Source organism: Triticum aestivum, chromosome 5A (assembly GCF_018294505.1).
Source record: "Triticum aestivum cultivar Chinese Spring chromosome 5A, IWGSC CS RefSeq v2.1, whole genome shotgun sequence".
In the NCBI taxonomy this organism is placed as follows: domain Eukaryota; kingdom Viridiplantae; phylum Streptophyta; class Magnoliopsida; order Poales; family Poaceae; genus Triticum; species Triticum aestivum.
The window spans coordinates 22,351,886-22,360,057 of record NC_057806.1 but is presented as its reverse complement, the minus strand read 5'-3'; the positions used below and the strand labels follow the sequence as shown (position 1 = coordinate 22,360,057).

General features: G+C 44.3%; 1 long non-coding RNA gene across 1 annotated transcript; it reads left to right on the top strand.

The window, feature by feature from the left end:
• The first annotated feature begins 5,212 nt into the window (after positions 1 to 5,212).
• On the top strand, positions 5,213 to 5,953 carry LOC123106396 (uncharacterized). Its single transcript, XR_006451318.1, has 3 exons — positions 5,213 to 5,376; positions 5,580 to 5,628; positions 5,798 to 5,953. It is a non-coding gene; the product is annotated as an uncharacterized lncRNA (long non-coding RNA).
• The last annotated feature ends 2,219 nt before the right edge of the window (positions 5,954 to 8,172 follow it).

Below are 8,172 nucleotides of genomic sequence, written 5' to 3'. Positions count from 1 at the left end.
GGATGGAGCCACCTATCCTTTCAGCCCCCACATCGGAATCACTTGCGGGTACTCTACGAGCCGACCCGACTTTAGTCACCATCTGTATAGTATGTATGTATAGTATATACCCGTGATCATCTCCCGAGTGATCACGGCCCGATAGTATAGCAAGGCAGACTGACAAGAATGTAGGGCTACTGATGATAAACTAGCATCCTATACTAAGCATTTAGGACTGCAGGTAAGGTATCAACAACTGTAGCAACAATGACAGGCTATGCAACAGAATAGGACTAGCCGAATAGTAACATGCTACACTACTCTAATGCAAGCAGTAGAGGGAAGAATAGGTGATATCCGGTGATTGATGACCCACAAGTATAGGGGATCTATCGTAGTCCTTTTGATAAGTAAGAGTGTCGAACCCAACGAGGAGCAGAAGGAAATGACAAGCGGTTTTCAGTAAGGTATTCTCTGCAAGCACTGAAATTGTCGGTAATAGATAGTTTTGTGATAAGGTAATTCGTAACGAGTAACAAGTAACAAAAGTAAACAAGGTGCATCAAGGTGTCCCAATCCTTTTTGTAGGAAAGGACAAGCCTGAACAAACTCTTATATAAAGGAAAGCGCTCCTAAGGACACATGAGAATTATCGTCAAGCTAGTTTTCATCATGCTCATATGGTTCACGTTCGTTCCTTTGATAATTTGATATGTGGGTAGACCGGTTCTTGTGTACTGCCCTTCCTTGGACAAGCATACCACTTATGATTAACCCCCTCGCAAGCATCCGCAACTACGAAAGAAGAATTAAGGTAAACCTAACCATATCATGAAACATATGGATCCAAATCAGCCCCTTACGAAGCAACGCATAAACTAGGGTTTAAGTTTCTGTCACTCTAGCAACCCATCATCTACTTATTACTTCCCAATGCCTTCCCCCAGGCCCAAACAATGGTGAAGTGTCATGTAGCCGACCTTCACATTATACCACTAGAGGAGAGACAACATACATCTCAACAAAATATCGAACGAATACCAAATTCACATGACTACTAATAGCAAGACCTCTCCCATGTCCTCAGGAACAAACGTAACTACTCACAAAGCACATTCATGTTCATAATCAGAGGTGTATTAATATGCATATAGGATCTGAACATATGATCTTCCACCAAATAAACCAACTAGCATCAACTACAAGGAGTAATCAACACTACTAGCAACCTACAGGTACCAATCCCAGACTTAGAGACAAGAATTGGATACAAGAGATGAACTAGGGTTTGAGAGGAGATGGTGCTGGTGAAGATGTTGATGGAAATTGGTCCCCTCCCGATGAGAGGAGTGTTGGTGATGACGATGGTGATGATTTCCCCCTCCCGGAGGGAAGTGTCCCCGGCAGAACAGCTCCGCTGGAGCCCTAGATTGGTTCCGCCAACGTTCCGCCTCGTGGCGGCGGAGTCTCGTCCTGGAAGCTTGCTTATGATTTTTTCCTCCACGAAAGACTCCATATAGCAGAAGATGGGCATCGGATGCCCAACAGGAGGCCCACGAGGCAGGGGGCGCGCCCAGGGGCTAGGGCGCGCCCCCACCCTCGTGGCCAGGGTGTGGGCCCCCTCTGGTATTTTCTTCGCTCAGTATTTTTTATTATTTCCAAAAATAACTCCCGTGGAGTTTCAGGACTTTTGGAGTTGTGTAGAATAGGTCTCTAATATTTGCTCCTTTTCCAACCCAGAATTCCAGCTGCCGGCATTTTCCCTCCTTATGTAAACCTTGTAAAATAAGAGAGAATAGGTATAAGTATTGTGACATAATGTGGAATAACAGCCCATAATGCAATAAATATCGATATAAAAGCATGATGCAAGATGGACGTATCAACTCCCCCAAGTTTAGACCTTGCTTGTCCTCAAGCGAAAGCCGGAATCGAAAAATATATCCACATGTTTAAAGAGAGAGGTGTCGATAAAAATAAAATATGGACATGAGGGCATCATGATCATTCTTAGAACAGCAACATATATATATATATATATATATATATATATATATAGGGTGAGTCTATTATGATAACACCCTTAAAACTCGTATTCTAATAACAAAAACCGCTTATTCTGATAACACCTCCTAACCTCAGCCCACCCACCCACGCACGCACTTACCTCCACATCTCTTGTGTGATGGCGTGACGACGTGCAGTTCCGACGAGTCAACCCACCTCCTCATCTCCCCCGCATCGGATACGACAAGCTCTATCACCATGCGCCGGCGGCCGGATCCCACCCGCGCGCGTGCAGCCGGACTCCTTCCTCCACCGCAAATCTGACCCCGTCGCCTCCTTCTCATTCAGGTGACCTTCTCCCCAACCTCTCCGCCGACCCCCTTTCCTCGTATTCCGGTGAGGTCTCAGCCACCAACTGCATGCAGTACGGAAGAGCGACGCCGTGCGCATCCCGTCCCAGAATTTTTGGTGTTCAGAATAATTTATAGTGTTTTCAGAAAAACTGATCAGTAGTGCAGTACAGTTCAGAAGCTTTCGTTTTGTACATTTTCCAGTGCGTTGATGTAGTTCGTTGAGGGCAAGCCCTCGCAGTCTCCGGCATGTGTCATGCAGTGCGGTGCGCGCATTCGTGCAGTCCGGTGGCAGTGCCGATGTAAGAAGTGCGGTGAGTAGTTTGTCGCCAATCAACCCCCTCCTACTCCGTTCGAGCTCCTTGCCGTGATCAGGCCGTGGGCTCCTCAATGGCGCCAGAGTGGACGGATGGGTCCAGGATGGCGATGGCTCCGGTTACCCAGGGCGAGGGCCGGTCCCCTCTCTACAGCTCACTAAAGTTTGTTTTGCAACTCACTGAAGTTTGCTTTGCAGCTCGCTTGCTGGTACAATGCATTGGCAACGCCTTCCTGCAGTTGAAGCAACATGTGCGTGCAGTACGTCCGGCGAGTGTGTGTGGTTCAGCGGCTAAAAGCATTTGCATTCTCGCTATGTTAATGTGTGTGGTCCAGTGCATCTCTATTCCTAATGGAGCAGTTGGTAGTCTCCGCCGGTCAATTTTCGTCCCATCAGAGACGGATTTTTTAGTCCTTCCGACCACCTCCCACGTCCCGGCGCTTCCCCCCTCTCCATGATTTATTTTCGTCGGGTTTTTTTCGTCGGTCTTTTTTGTGTCTGCCGCCCCCGCCCACTCACGCAGCCAAAAAAATCACCCCACGCACGAACCACTCAACTCCCTCTCCTCGCGCAAGTGTCCTCTCCTCGGTACCCTCGCACGCGCTAGGGTTCCTGCTCCGCCGCCACACATGAGCTTGTCGACCAGCCCAACGTCCTACTGCTCTGCGCCTCGCTTCCCTCGTCGGTCGCCTTCGGACTCCTCGCTTCCCTCAGGCGATCCGTCGCTTGTCCGCAAGCCAAGCCGCCGCCTCTCCGCCGAGAAAGAAGGATCCCGATCTCCGCCGTGGTCGACAAACAGCGCGCGGAGCACCCAGCCCGTAGGCTCATCCCCTTCTCCGATCCACTCTGGCGGCGGCCATCGTTGGTATGTTGCGCTTGTGTCACCTCTCATGAATTTTTTTCTAGTTTGATTCACCATGTCTCACGGGTGTGTGGTATGCAGTCAAGGCATCGGTTCATGTGGTTTCCTGTTGCTGGCATATGTAGGTTTACCGCTAGATTCAAGTCTAGAAATGTTTTATTTTCTTAAAATTTATTTATCATATGCTTTCATGATTTCATCAAGAAAGAGATGCAGACGAGAGGAAGAGAGCCACCCCCAAGCTCTGTCTAGGCGATGCACGGGCGACGGCCACCCTTCCTGTTATTGCCTCCATGGCTGGCTGCTCATCCCCAGGAACCTCCTCCCCTCTCACGTGCGCCACACTCTGGGATTAAGGTCTGCTCCTTGGCCGACATTTGGACAGACCGATTCTCTGGTTTCTCTCCACCGAAGAATCAAAGAAACAAGCAAGCTGATGTCTAACATATTCGTTTCGTAATAGTTGGAACACAGGTATCTAGGGCAGGGCGCGTTAATATTACAGGCAGCAAGGAGCAGCGCAAAGTTGTCTCGGCCGTGCCCTGCATCAAGGAGGAACACAGGTATTTACAAATCGAGGAGGAAAACATGTAGTTTTCTGTATTTTTCTGTTTGTTATTTTGTAACTTTATGCTTCACCTGTCCTGAATTATACGTATACTCATGTTGTCAGATACATAGGTATACAGATACATAGCTATGGAAGATACAATTTACTGATACATATCTGAATGTTATAGCTATAAAGATACCTGATTGTTATAGCTGAATGCAACAAAGAAAGCGGTATGGATGAATGGTGTCGTTTCTTTACCCATGCTGTGGTTGAAATCGTTGTTTGGTTCCCAGGTTAAACAAATCCGACATCTGTAAATCATCGATGTTTTTCTGGAAGTAGTACATTAGGTTTAAGATTGGGCGATGATTCGTTCATTCGACTACTTATAATTTGGGTTTCTACAGTTTCAAGAGGCTAACAATTGCACCTTGGGTGTATTATCTATAAGATTCTAACTATCAAATAACATTGCTTTGAAGTGTAGATGTTCCGGGATTGCTAGCTCCCGACAGGTGATAAGAATTACTTCTTTGTTTATTACTCAATGATGTCGGACACTGGTTTCTCTAAATGTCTTTTACAAGTACAGTTTCTACTTTTTTCTGTAGAAATACTACATGGTAGTCTTGAAGTAAATACCAATTATGTGATCCGATATGTTGTTTCAGAACAATAGACCATCAATATTATTTTCGCCTCGGGTTCTAGAGGAGGATAGCTAATTAAGAGAAAACTTTGGTGGGATAGAGACAGAAGTTTGCTATATTTCACAATACCCAAACAAAATTTCATTGCTGATTCTTCTGCCCTGAACTTTGCTCATGCCAATTACATTTTGTAGACCCTTTTTAAGGAAACTGCTTCATTTACACCATCCCATTGGCATGTCTATTAGCAGTAATGAAACTTTAACGAACACTTCTAGGCTAGATATTATTGAGGTGTTGTGTATGTTGGTCCTTTTTATAGATCTTGCCATCTTTGTTTGCCAGGTGATCAGTCATTTAAAGTATTTGAGAAACTTGAAGGGAAGCACATGGCAAAGCCATAATTACCTTTTAGTTATATTCAAGTTGTAGGAAAGTTGGAATCAATCTGAAAGCATCTTTCTATTGTAGATATTTTATTAGTGGCTTGAAGACTTGCACTCTGATTGATGTTACAGAAATAGTGAGGTTATGCCACAATGCTGATAGACTTGGTACTTGTAGGATGGAGAGGAGAAAACTGAAAAGGATGTTGATATGAGGAATCCAAGGAAGTGGAAGAGGAAGAAAGTTCTGATGATGGTGATAATTAGGTTAGTACCTTAGAACTTTATATGCACTGAGGTTTTCTTTGGGGGTAGAAAATTGGGTTTTAAAAGGTTCATCATTTTGGTAAAATTGTGTATTGTATGTGTGCTCCTTCACATCAACAAATATGAAATGGATAGACCAGTTGATGCATAACTTAGTTGTCATCCATATTGTCAAGTTTAACTTATATATTCTCGCTCTGCAGAATATCAAGTTTGACGACGATGATGATTGGAACCAAGAGGAGGAAGTACGTAAGTTTCCATCTATTCATATGGATGTTACCCTCGATATACTGTGACCAAATATGTAATGCCTGGTTTGGTTTAATTATTTTCTTGTGTATCACTAGATAATCAGTTAACAAGTGTTGGCCATGGTGCATTGATCTTATTTAGTTGTAGTTTTGTATGCCTCCCCCAGCTGCCGCTAAAACCCACCAAAGAATTAGCAAGAAAATTGATGGTGGGAGCTAGCAATGCCGGCAGTGCCTCCTTTAGGATTACAAAATCGTTAATCCTATCTTCGCTTGCATGTGACTGATGGTGATGCTACACAAGTACTGAAGGCAGTGCCCTCCTCTTCAGCAGGTAACAAGGATATATTAAAAACATTTTAACTTTCCGACATATTAGTTCAACATTTTTTGCATAGTACCTAGCAAATTCAAAAATTGCACAAACGGATCTCATCAATATTTTGTGTTTTGCTTGTTCAGTCTTTTGAGGTTAACTTCTATTGTGTATTCCATTCTCTTCAGGAGATCTTGCTGGTTCTGCGTGGCACAACTGGATTAAATATGCTACAGCAAGCGGAGTTCAACGATGTAATTGCCACTCTGATGTTCTGATGCTTGATTCATCAGCTATGTTTCTATTGAATACTAATAATGAGGGACTTTCTTGGCTTCATACCAGGTTGTTGGAATCAAAGGATTCATCCTAATGAAATTAGACGGCACTTCTCGTGTTGGCTGTGTGGTACGGGCGATTTCCAGTCCTTTATTGTAACAGTTACAAAATCCAGTCCTGGATCTTGAATAAACGACAACTTAACTTGTTGACCTGAATCCTGTCTCAGGTGAGTGCTCATAGACGAACTTGGAGTTCCAGCCAAGTTTGTTGGCGTCGGCGAAGGGGTGGAAGATCTCCAACCTTTTGATGCAGAAGCATTTGTTGAAGCCATTTTCCCATAAATTTGACACAGTTATTAGTGTTTCTCATGTAACAACATTTTGGCTTACATGCTACTCCCCCCGTTTCTAAATATACGTCTTTTTAGGAATTCTAATATGGACTACATACGAAGAAAAATGAGTGAATCTACACTCTAGAATATGTCTACATTCATCCGTATGTAGTCCATATTCAAATCACTAAAAAGACCTATATTTAGGAATGGAGGGAGTATAACTTGGTAGAAGCAATTTTTTCAACAATTATAGTTTTTTTGGTTCAGTCGTCGACTCATCTGCCTGACTTGTTTCTGTCGTTGATCCTAACTATTCATACAGAAACAGAAGCAAGTATTTGTGATATTATATGTTTCTTGTGATTAAGCTCAAGGCACGTTGCAGATACATTGAGCAAGAGTACTAACAGAGAAGAGGAATTTTTCTTTTCAGACTAGCATGATACAAGAATATTTCATTAATAGTCATACATTCATAACATATATCTTGAATCATAAATACTTCCACGTTCGATTTTGAGTCCTAAGAAAAAATATCCTCATGTGAAACTTCTTAAGATGAAAGTACTTCCACGTTGTATCTTTTTTCTTAATTAGGTGATATCAGTTGATACCATGCTTGATTTGTACTACTACTTAAAAATTATCTTTCTTGCAGCCGTGGTTGATTTGCAGGTGCAGTCAACTGAGACATGGACTCTCGATTGAACAATAATTTTGTGCAACTATGTCAACATCTAGACCATACATTTTTAACAGGTCATGAAGAGCATCACGTGTGCTATTTTCTGGCATAAAGCCTGATCTTAATGCTCATAAAACAAAAAAGAAAGACTGTACATATAGAAAAAGGATATATACAAACATGAAAAAAAAATAGTTTATATAAAAGCAGTGGATGTTAGAACATCACACCAATGAAAATCACTGTACATACAAAACTATTTCAGGCTAAGCTGGTTTTGACAACAAAATTTGTCGCCCGTAGCAATGCACGGCCATTTGGCTAGATGAGGCGTTCGGAGGGGGTCAGTACGTGTGGAGAGAGGGGCGATTAGCGGAGGACTCCTACTTGGCAGTCCATGGGAGGTATGGTGCGACAGAAAGGGGTCGTGATGGCGAAGATGAGGTGGGTGTCGTACGGTTTGAAAGGAGAGCACAATAGCGAGAAATGTCCTGCTACGGCAGAAAACCAAGTGGGAAGGGGAGGGTCCGGCAAGAAAAGAGAAATGTGCATTGTGGGGGCCGGGTTTTTGTCGGACCGCGTGTGGACATAACATGACGGATAGTCAAGATTGTTGGGCAAATAAGCCACGACGATGAGCCAGACGTGACCAGCGCGTGTTGGGCGCGTCGGGTCCACGCAATGTGTGCGTGTGGTGCACGGGGTGCCCGTGCAAGTGTACACCGTAGGCGTGCGTGTGTGTGCGCTCTGTTGGCGAGAATAGGGGGTGCGTGGAGTTGGTCCAGGGCGGGCTCGCCACGACCTGGACGTGTGCGTGTATGTTGGGCGCGGGCAGAGCGGGCCGGACCAGGCGCTCCACGTGGTTGGGACATGGGGTGCGCACCCAGACGTGGCCCAGGATATAAGACCCCCCTCCCTAGAC